The sequence below is a fragment of the Procambarus clarkii genome, chromosome 11, assembly GCF_040958095.1.
Source record: "Procambarus clarkii isolate CNS0578487 chromosome 11, FALCON_Pclarkii_2.0, whole genome shotgun sequence".
In the NCBI taxonomy this organism is placed as follows: Eukaryota; Metazoa; Arthropoda; class Malacostraca; order Decapoda; family Cambaridae; genus Procambarus; species Procambarus clarkii.
The window spans coordinates 45874790-45886823 of NC_091160.1; the positions used below are offsets into that span (position 1 = coordinate 45874790).

At 50.2% G+C, this 12034-nt stretch overlaps 1 non-coding gene across 1 annotated transcript in view; it reads right to left on the bottom strand.

Annotated features, from left to right (window-relative positions):
• LOC123758410 (serine-rich adhesin for platelets) overlaps positions 1-12034 on the bottom strand; it is a 90341-nt gene that overhangs the window by 60617 nt on the left and 17690 nt on the right. The window contains exon 3 of the transcript XR_011228089.1: positions 8025-8113. This is a non-coding gene — a transcript (serine-rich adhesin for platelets). The remainder of the gene's footprint in view (positions 1-8024; positions 8114-12034) is intronic.

A 12034-nucleotide genomic window follows, 5' to 3' on the forward strand; every position in this document is an offset into this window, starting at 1 on the left:
GTTCGAACACCGAGCAAGCAGTACCTGAAACCAAAACTGGACCAGCCCCCAAGAGGCCAAGAGGACTACTCTCCCCTGGTAAGTCTCCAAGCAATCCAGGAATTGGAGCAACAGCTGAACCGGGAGGGGGGGGGGGGGAGAAGAGGTACAGGTAAGCCCACCTCGCCCAGTCCTGCAAGAAGGCATCGACCCCGATGGCCAGCCTCGCAGTCAGAGAAGGACGCCATGTATACCAGGAGACACCTTGACCACGCCGACACAATGAGATCCACTTCCGGAGGCCTGAAAGTCTGGCAGAGCGAATGGAACGAGTCGACGTCGATCGTCCATTCCATGGACAGGGGAATTAACCAGGACAGGCTGTCCGCCAGGACATTGAACACCCCCCGAATGTGAACCGCAAGGACAGCCAAACCCTGAGAACTCAGCAGACGAGTCACCCGAAGCGACCAGCACCAAAGAGCCAAGAACCGCATCGAACCCCCGCAGTTCAGGCAATGAACCACCAGGGAACAGTCCGAATGGAGCTGGACCGTCAATCCGCGAGAAACTAACTCGAATCCTCCAGAGTGACATCCACACTGCCGCAAACTCCCGCACCGTGCTGTGAGCCCGACGGAGGGACGGAACCCACCGCCCCTGGCCCGCCTGGTGAGCACTGGTCACTAGCCCCAGTCAAGAGACGACACGTCCGTGAACACATCGAGTGAGGGCTCCTGCTTGATACCTGCTTGATAGGGTTCTGGGAGTTCTTCTACTCCCCAACCCCGGCTCAAGGCTCGGGTAGGTTCCAAGGCACTGAACTTCGAAAAACCCAAAGAGGAAGCTGGTGACGCAGCAACCGATGCAAGCCCACCGGAGGCCGAAGAGAGGCCGAATGAAAGGCAACAAAAGAAGTAACCTTGACGTCCCACCACAAAACTGAGCCAGTCCCTGATCCGCAGATGAATCGGGATGTACCAATAAGCGTCCCGGCTCCAACAGAAGACGGACCTGGGGGACAGAGTAGTCATCCGAAAGGAGGGGCAATAAACCCACGAGTTCAGACCAGACAAGTCCAGAATGAACTGGAGGTTTGCGCAGTCCCGTTTCGGGACCGGAAACAGGCGGGAGATCCACCCGAGGGATGAGGACGTTTCGACCATGCCCAAGCGAAACCACTCTGAGACGATTTGACAGAGCATAGGAGAGGAGGCCTGCCCCACCAGCCCCCAAACCCCCCTGGAGGAGGAGGAGCCACCCAACGCCCCCACAGGCTGCATGAAACGACCCGAAAGGCACACGAATCATGAGGACCAGGGGCGAGCAAATAGAGCAAGCCTCCCCCCCCCCCCCCCCCACTGTCCGTCAATGGGATGACCCTCGAAAGGGCCATCGCACCTTACGAACACCCAAACGGCGCAAAGAGTGATCCCCATGCCGAACAGAAACAGACAGCACCGAAGGCTGCGTCAGTGTCACACCTGACACCACTGGCCTACCATGAGAGAAAAAACCCCGAGCCCTGGCACAATCCCGCTGGTACAGCTCCCCATGAGCCCCCCCTCCCCCAGAGGATCAACAATTCCGACAGGACGGCAACTAGCCGAAGCTGCCTGCAGATATTGCATCACCGCAGACTCTGCAAACAGCAAAGGACAAAAGGGCGAAGACAATCTAAGAGCCAGGGGCCCAAGCAGATTCCAAGGAAGAAGCGAACACCGCCTGCTGACATGCAAGCTGACAAGCAAAAAACCGTGAAACTGCATCCCGCAGGAGCGGCGTGAACAGCTTCAACAGCGCAGACGACACACGCACCGCCGAAGGCAACGCCTCCAAAGAGAAGAAAGGGCAGTCTGCTAACCAGGACAGCTCCGGAACTTCATAACGAACCCAGTAAGGACATGAAGATCTATACACAAAGGAACGCTGATCCCTCACGAAAGCAAAATCCGGGTCGCGCAGGAGGTAAGCTGCAAGGGCTTCCCGCACCCACTACGACTAGACTCGAGAAGCCAGAAGTCTCCGGAAAGATGGAACCGAAGAACCGTCAGGGCCAGGAACTGAATCCGAGGAGGGGGCAGACGCCAAATCCAACTCATACAAGGAGGGAGCAAAAGAGAACCCCACACCCTGTAACACAAAGCCCCACTCCAAGGGTACAAAAACCCAAGTTGGGTCCAACGGGGTTCAAGCTCCCAAGTCAACCCCTCCTCCACCCTAGGAACCTCACCCCGAGGATCCAGGGCAGAGCTGTCATCCACACCCCCCACCTCTAAAGAAAAGGCAGGAGCAGCCGAAAAGCTGGAACGAAGGGAGGTTAGACTGGTTAGACGAGGCACTAGTTAAACCCAAAAGCTCCGGCAGGAGGACCAGGCTCGAATGCCTCCGTCGCCATCCCAGAAGGGGACTCCCCTGAGATGGCCCGAGTCTCAATGCCAACTAAACCCTGCCCTGACTCCGAAACCTTCAAACGCTTCGGAGCTGGAAATAAGGGGGGAGGAACCGGATGGACAACAGAAGGGAAAAGGACAAGGAGAGAGGGGAAAGATGGAACCAGAGCCGAAGCGACTCCCACCCCCAAGTCCGGGTCCCTAAAACCAAAACGGGACAGTCTCGGGGCATCCATGGAAGCAACTAACCTAGTGCGTTGCAGCAACCTAAACCTAGCATGCAATGCAGCTGCCGCCTGCACCCTCATATCATGAACAGTAGCTTGGGTGAACTGGAGCTCATACAGGTAACAAATGTCACTTGATTCTGGGTCCAAAGGATTAACCAACCCAACAGGTAACATGGCGGAGGCATAACCAATGATTGTTCCCCAGAGACAAGGGGACAGAACAACCTTCCGATTAGCACGAAGCGAGGAAAAGGACTCAAGGGTCACATCTATTGGTCCACGGAGCCCCTGTGGGGTTTCCCAGGACCCTTAACCTTATTAACATGCTAAGAGAAGCCCCGGCAGGGTACTGTGACCCGGCGCCCAAGGCTACCAAACAATCTGCTGATAGCTGAATCCCTGGGATGTGTCCACTCATGGGGGCCTAGCAAGGGGTACCACCAACAACACAAAAGATGAGAACAGATATAATGATAGATATATATACACCGGCAGGGAGCCGGTCGGCCGAGCGGACAGCACGCTGGACTTGTGATCCTGTGGTCCTGGGTTCGATCCCAGGCGCCGGCGAGAAACAATGGGCAGAGTTTCTTTCACCCTATGCCCCTGTTACCTAGCAGTAAAATAGGTACCTGGGTGTTAGTCAGCTGTCACGGGCTGCTTCCTGGGGGTGGAGGCCTGGTCGAGGACCGGGCCGCGGGGACACTAAAGCCCCGAAATCATCTCAAGATAACCTCAAGATAACCCCCCAATACAGAAGGGGCAGCCACCAAGGCAGACACCCCTCACCAGGCAGAAAAACAAAAACAAAAGAAAACCCCGCAAGAGGACAACATACCCAGGTGTAACAAGAGCCGGCCGCTTTAAAAGGTAAAAACTAGCTGTGCAGTACCCCGCGCCCCTACCAGTGACGAAAACTACCCCCTACCCAGAGGCAAACACCGGCAACAAAGACCCCAGTTGACTCCAAGGGTGGCCAAGTACAGTACCGAGCAGTAAAAGACACAGCGGGGGTAGATCTGGAGATGACTTATGGAAGGTGGCCCCAAACCCCAAGGGTAGTACTTACAGGGCACCTAGGGAAGGTGACCCTAGGCACATGCAGCCCAAGTACCAAAGAATATTACTCCTGGCTCCCACACCACCAGTAGAGACAGTACATGCCACAAGGCACAGAAACTGAGACAAATCGCTGGAGCCAAAGGCACAAGACCACGCCAGTAGCACATCAGCCTGAGAACTGAAGGGTGGATCGCCGGCCCTGATCCACCCAGCGGCAGGGGCCGGCCTGTTGAGCGGACAGCACACTGGACACGTGATCCTGTAGTCCCGGGTTCGATCCCGGGTACCGGCGAGAAACGATGGGCAGAGTTTCTTACACCCTATGCCCCTGTTACCTAGCAGTAAATAGGTACCTGGGAGTTAGTCAGCTGTGACGGGCTGCTTCCTGGGGGTGGAGGCCTGGTCGAGGACTGGGCCGCGGGGACCTACCTACCTTGAGGCTACCTTGAGGTGCTTCCGGGGCTTAGTGTCCCCGCGGCCCGGTCGTCGACCAGGCCTCCTGGTTGCTGGACTGATCAACCAGGCTGTTAGACGCGGCTGCTCGCAGCCTGACGTATGAGTCACAGCCTGGTTGATCAGGTATCCTTTGGAGGTGCTTATCCAGTTCTCTCTTGAACACTGTGAGGGGTTTGCCAGTTATGCCCCTTATGTGTAGTGGAAGCGTGTTGAACAGTCTCGGGCCTCTGATGTTGATAGAGTTCTCTCTCAGAGTACCTGTTGCACCTCTGCTTTTCAACGGGGGTATTCTGCACATCCTGCCATGTCTTCTGGTCTCATGTGGTGTTATTTCTGTGTGCAGGTTTGGGACCAGCCCCTCAATTATTTTCCACGTGTAAATTATTATGTATCTCTCCCGCCTGCGCTCAAGGGAGTACAGATTTAGGCTCTTTAGTCGGTCCCAGTAATTTAGATGTTTTACTGAGTGGATTCTAGCAGTAAAGGATCTCTGCACGCTCTCTAGGTCAGCAATTTCTCCAGCTTTGAAAGGGGCTGTCATTGTACAGCAGTACTCCACTCTAGATAGCACAAGCGTTTTGAAAAGTATCATCATCGGTATAGCATCTCTAGTGTGAAAAGTTCTTGTTATCCAACCTGTCATTTTTCTTGCAGTTGTGACGGCTACTTTATTGTGTTCTTTAAAGGTAAGGTCTTCCGACATGAGTACACCCAGGTCCTTTACATTGCCTTTTCGTTCTATGTTATGATTTGCCTGCGTTTTGTACGTGGTTCCTGTTTTTATGTTTTCAATTTTTCCGTAGCGCATGAGCTGAAACTTATCCTCGTTGAATACCATATTATTTTCTGTAGCCCATAGAAAGACCTGATCAACATCTGATTGGAGGTTTGCCGTGTCCTCTATGTTGCCAACTCTCATGAAAATCCTAGTGTCATCTGCAAAGGATGATACAGTGCTATAGGTTGTGTTCTGGTCTATGTCCGATATGAGGATGAGAAAAAGTACTGGAGCAAGCACAGTACCCTGGGGGACTGAGCTCTTCACGGTTGATGGGCTGGATTTTATTTTGTTGACTATTACACATTGGGTTCTGTCAGTCAGGAAATTGTAGATCCATCTGCCTATTTTCCCGGTAATTCCTTTTGAACGCATTTTATGTGCAATAACACCATGGTCACATTTATCAAAAGCTTTTGCGAAATCTGTGTAAATTACATCAGCGTTTTGTTTGTCTTCCATAGCATCTAATGCCATATCATAGTGGTCCAGCAACTGCGACAGGCAAGAGCGCCCTGTTCTGAAACCATGTTGTCCGGGGTTATGGAGATGCTGTGATTCCATGTATTTTGTGATCTTACTTCTTAGCACTCTCTCAAAAATTTTTATGATGTGCGATGTTAGTGCTATCGGTCTGTAATTTTTTGCCTCTGCCTTATTCCCTCCTTTATGGAGTGGTGCTATCTCTGCTGTTTTTAGTATGTCAGGGATAACGCCAGTATCTAGGCTTTGTCTCCACAGAATGTGAAGGGCCTGCGATAGTGGTTTTTTACAGTTCTTGATGAATATGGAGTTCCAAGAATCCGGGCCTGGTGCAGAGTGCATAGGCATACTGTTTATGGCTTCTTCAAAATCTAGTGGGGATAGGGCGACGTCTGATATGTGATTTGATGTTGGTATCATATCCATGAAAAATTCATTTGGGTTATCAATCTTTAGTGCATTTAATGGCTCACTGAAAACAGAGTCGTACTGCTTCCTCAGTAACTCGCTCATTTCTTTGTTGTCATCTGTGAAAGTTCCATCTCCCTTTCGCAGGGGCCCGATACTAGATGTGGTTTTTGATCTTGATTTTGCATAGGAGAAAAAATATTTCGGATTTCTCTCTATTTCACTGATGGCCTTTTGCTCTCTTTGCCTCTCCTGGGTTTTGTATGATTCTTGTAGCTTGAGTTCAATTGTTTCTATTTCTCTACCTAACCTTCTTCGCCGTTCTTGAGATAGGGTGCGACTCTCAAGTTGTTCCGCGATTCGTTTTCTTCGCCTATATAAGGAACGACGTTCCCGTTCCAATCTGCATCTCTTTCTCTTTTTTCTTAGGGGTATGCGGTTTGAACATATTTCTAGTGCTACTGAGCTTATTTTTTCCAGGCACTGGTTCAGGTTTGCATTTCCTAGCTGTTCTTCCCAGTTTATTTCTGTGAAGTCCTGGTTTATTTGCTCCCAGTTTATCCGTTTATTATTGAAGTTGAATTTGCTGAAATCTCCTCCACCGGGAATCTGGACTGGTTTTGGAGGTCCATTCCCCATGGTTGTCAGTACCTCAATTAAGTTGTGATCTGAGTAACAGGTATTTGTAATCATTATGTTCCCGATCAACTCATCATTATTAGTGAAAATGAGGTCCAGCGTGTTCTCCTTCCTAGTTGGTTCTACTATTTGCTGGTTTAAGGCAAACCTATCGCACATCCGTAGCAGGTCATTTGCATGTGCCTGCTCTTTAGGCTACTTCCTGGTATTCTTTCTGATATTACTGTATTAGCCAGGTGCTTCCATTTCAGGTGCCGTAGGTTGAAGTCCCCAAGCAGGATGATGTTCGGAGCTGGATTTGTGAGGTTTTCCAAGCAGTGCTCTATTTTCATTAGTTGGTCTTTAAACTGCTGAGGGTTTGCCTCCGGTGACTTATATACAAGGACAACAACTACATTTAGGATCTCTATTTTGACTATCAGCACTTCCACCATATCATTTGAGGTGTTTAGCAGCTCAGTACAGATGAGTGTGTCTTTGATGTAGAGGCTGACCCCACCCTGAAGCCGGTGTTTCCTATCACATCTGAAGAGATTGTATTCTGGGATCCATATTTCACCATCAAGGTAGTCCTTTGTGTGAGTTTCCGTTCCTTCCGGGACACTGAAGCCCTGAAATCAACTCAAGATAACCTCAAGATGGGGGGTCTGGGGCTCCCCCTTCCCCCTTCCAGGGAGGGGGAGGTTGGGCAGACAGCGAAGACACGACGACGTCATGCTCGTTTGCTAATTTTCGTTTGGGGAATTCTCTCCACTCGTTCGGCTTTTGGTAGCAATGGTTTCACCAGAATTGGGGTTTGTTTTGGGGCGCCTACCTTTCTGGGTGCCAGATCCGGTCGATGACAGATATAGAATACTCCCAACCACATGGGGGTTTCTATAGGACATTGCTCCTCATGCCTCTCTTGAGGGGGGGGGGGCCAGGTCCTGGCTCATGGTCCCCGGTAGGCAAGAATTCCGTGCACAATGACTGATGCCAGAAAGTTATACATATCCATTCAACCTGGGTAGCTCCAGGGAGTCGACAGGGCTCCCCCCAGATATCAGATCTGTTGTCCCAGCAGAGGTAACACAATTATCAGGAGGCCATTCAAATTAAGTGTGACTCAAGAATAGCACTCGGAAGGGATATGAGGACAGGATAGGAACTGGAATAGGAGAGAGGGAATGAATGGTGCCCAACCACTTGAACCATAACAGATTGAGTGCCAACCTGTTAGAAGCGAGTCTGTTGCCATTTCGATCAGTTCAAATGGATGGACTGTTCCTAACAGAGGGATGAAACCCAGATATCAATAGGCAAGTGAATGAGGCAGGAGAACTGAGTGACCTGGACCACCATCTGGTGATGGTCGGGCCCATCAAGGGAGTCCAAGGCCAGGTGCAATTCTTAAGACTTGGCTTCAACAATGCTTAAGATCCAGGGAGCTACTGAGAGGATCTTCACATAAATATTTGCTAAGGTTTCACAGTCAGCATTACCAAACTACCAAAACAAAGGGTTCATTCCGACAGGTATTATGATCGACAACTATAGCCCAGAATAATATCAAGTACTGTATAATACTACAAATTTCAAGTAACTACATTTACTGACCTGTGTATCTTTATCAGAACCATTTTTAGTTTTATGACCATTTGGCGGCAATACATCCAGACTCTCTTTATTCCACTTTGTTTTCAAGTCTGAAACAAGACATAATTAAGTAATGCATTTACACCTATCCTAGAACAATGGAAGAACATATTTATTTACTTTTTACAGAGCAATTGGCCTATAGACACCCCATGTGTGGTTGGAAGCAGTGCATATCTGCTATCTACCAGGTCAGGCACCCAGAAAGGTAGGACTCCCAAAACAAAATACTGTAATTGGTTAAAAATTGCAAACTGAAAGCCGAAGGAGCAAGCAGAACACCCCAATCAAAAAACAAGCAAACAAGCATGACATCACCACAGCCGCCGCGCCCCTGTCTGTGTAACTCCCCCCTCCATGGGAAGGGGGAATAGGAAGCCCATGATCCCCTGCGCCGGCTACCCAACCTCAGTTTAGAGGCTGAATATAAAAAACATGAAAAACCGCCGACCGGAGGGAGGGAGGGAAGGATGCCGGGGAGCCTCTGGGTCTCACCCCAGAAAATGGCATTTCATTACATTCAACGCTGGTTTTCTGTGGAAAGCCCCTTCGGCTCCTTGGAGCTACCTAACCAAAGATAAAGGAACAGTGGGACTTACCCAGGAGGCTGCCGCCACTCGCTCCTCAACTCAAAATCGAGACAACTGACTGCAACCTACATCCCAAGGCTACACAAGCCTGAGAAGGGCCTGAACATTAACGAGGTACAGGCGGCCAGAACCCTGTTCGACCTTCAAAGGCCCCGTGCCCGAATGTCAGCCTACGACATACAGCATTACCAAAAACAGTAGCCAAAGCTGCAAATTTACGAACATCGTTGACACGGGGATAAACAGCAGGCTGGCTCGACTGAATAATCCTGCGGACTACCCGAGAGACTCGCGCCCTGGAGCAGGGAAGAAGGGAAACCGGGTCAACCCAAAGTACGCCCACTGCCGTGGAGGCCGTGGCGTGCAAGTAACGGCAAAGACCCGCAACCGGACACAAAAAATTAAGTACCCCTCACTGAACCAACCAAGCATCAACAACCCAGAAAGCAGCAGTCTCATTCTTTGCCAGCAAAGGTGACAGCTGCAAACGAACAAAATTACCACCAGGCCCGAAAGAGCAGAAACCCCCTGCGCCGGAGGAGAGCATGAAGCTCCCCAACCCGACCTCCAGAGGCCAATGCCAATAAGAAAAGAGCCTTAGAAAAACAGTCCTGAACTGAAGGGGCCATTACAAACTGAGGAGAAGAGAGAAGAGAGAGCACCCGGTTCAAGAACCAGGATGGCTCAGGCAGTGCATGAGCAGGCCGGAGGTGAAACAACGCCCAAGAAAGCTTATAGATCGGAGCAGAAGTGACATACATCCTGAACGCAAGCTGAAGCAGCTCCACCAGCGCCGCACGATATGAGACTACAGTATTCAGCATAAGATGACTGTCCTGAAACAACCAAGACAGAAAGGACAAAACAACCCGATCAGAAATCGAAGAGAATCTACGAAGAGACAAAAAGTGCCAAAAGATCGCCAGGAAATTTCGTTCTGCTGCCAAGACAAAACTCGCAGGTGGGACACCATCAATGAAGCCACCTGATCACCATACAAGTGGTGATAAACTCGCGTCAAACCCCTTCCCCCTCCTGGTGAGGAGGGAAGTTGTGCAGACAGTGGCGCAGCAGCTGCAGTGATGTCACGCTTGTTTGCTTGTTTTCTGATTGGGGCGCTCTACTTGCTCGTTCGACTTTCGGTTTGCAATTTTTAACCAACTGAAGTTTGTTTTTGGATTCCTACCTTTCTGGGTGCCTAACCTGGTAGATGGCAGATATACACTGCTTCCAACCACACGGGGGTGTCTATAGGCCATTGCTTCTTGTGCCTCTTTGAGGGGCCAGGTTCTGGTTCAGGGTCCCCAGTAGGCTTAGAACTCCATCGATTGACTGTTGCCATGGTTTAATATATACACATCAACCTGGTATAGCTCCAGGGAGTCAAAGGGGCTCTCCACAGAAACAAATAAAATTTCTTAAATTAAATATTTACATAATTACAGTACTTAAAGTTTGTCACCTTGCACCTCCTAGATAATTACCAGTGTTTATGAGAATTGTTCATGAATCTAACACAATTTGTCTACAGTACAGGTGAATCTTGTTTAATGTCTTTTTATTTTTACGTAACAAGAAAATAAATATAGTCTGTATGAAGTTGAAATAAATATATAACAAATACAAGAGTACAATATAGGTTGATACTAGAATATTCTACCCAACTGTGACTGCATTCCTTCTCTTATGCAAGCCACGACAAAGCTGATGAAATTTAAGTAAGTACTGTATGTACTGTATCATTGTGCGATGCAGAGCAGCCTCTTTATAGCCGAACCCTTGGAGGTATGTCGTATTCACCAATGTGAAGTCTGCCCACTAAGAAACATGTAGAGTTGATAATACAAAAAACCAGCGTTGAATGTAATGAAACACCATTTTCTGGGTGAGACCCGGAGACTCCCTGGAGCTGATATGCTAATGTCAGACTTTGGCCTCAGTCATGTGTATGGAGTTCTGTGGGCCTACCGGGGACCATGAGACAGAACAGGCCCCCCCTCAGAGAGGCATGGGAAGCAATGGCATATAGAAACCTCCGTGTGGTTGCAAGCATTCTATGTCTGTCATCGACCGGGTCAGGCCCCCAGAAAGGTAAGCATCCAAAAACAAAGCCCTATTCTGGTGAAAATATTGCTACCAAAAGCCGAACAAGTGGATAGAACTATCCTAAAAGAAACGAGCAAATGAGCATGACACCACATGTCGCCGCACCGCTGTCTGCGCAGCTCCCCCCGTCCCAGGAGGGGAAAGGGGGAGCCCCAGACCCCCACGCCGGCTATCCACCCATCAGTTCTGAGGCTGGATGTCAAAACACGCAAAAAAACGCCAACCGGAGGGAGGGAGGGATGCTGGGGAGCCTCCGGGTCTCACCCAGAAATTGGCGTTTCATTACATTCAACGCTGGTTTTTTTGGGGGAGCCCCTACGGCTCTGCAGAGCTAACTACCCACAGAGAAAAAATAGAGGGACTTACCCGGGAGGCGGTCGCTGCTCACTCCTCAATTCGAAGTTCAGACAACTGGCTGCAACCGCCGACCCAAAGCGACACAGGCCCGTCAAGGCCCAGGGAAGTTCAGTAGGTAATGAGCAGCCAGGACCCTATTTGACCACCAAAAACCCCATACTCGAATGTCAGACCAGGACATGTTGCCAAAGACGGCAGCAAGAGCAGCAAACTTACAACCGTCATGGGCACGCGGATAGACCGCAGGCTGGCTAGCCTTAATTAAATTAATAACCCTGCAGATGACCTGGGAGACCCACACCCCGCGAACAGGGAAGAAAGGAAACCGGATCAACCCAAAGCACGTCCCCAGACACAGAAGCTGTGGCGCACAAATAACGGTGAAGAGCCACAACCGGACACAAAACATGATGCACCCCGGCCTGACCAACCAAGCATCAACAACACAGGAATCCCCTCCGGAAAGCAGCAGTCTCATTCTTCGCCAGAAAAGGAGACAGCTGCAAACGAACAAAACCATCATGAAGACCGAAGGAGCAAAATCTCTGCGCCGGAGGAGAGCATGAAGCTCCCCAACCCTGACCCCTAGAGGCCAATGACAACAGAAAGAGAGCCATGGAGAAACAATCCAGAACCGAAGGGGCCACAACAAACCAAGGAGAAGAAAGAAAAGAGAGCACTCTGTCCAAAGACCAGGACGGCTCAAGAGGCGCATGAGCAGGCCGGAGGTAAAGCAATGCATGAGACAGCTTGCGAAACGGCACAGAAGTAACCTCAATACCGAAAGCAAGCTGAAGCGGCTCTGCCAGCGCCGCACGATACGAAGCGACAGTGTTAGGCATAAGATGACGGTCCTGGAACAACCAAGAGAGAAAGGACAACACCACCCGAACAGAAAGGGAAGCAGGACGACGAAGA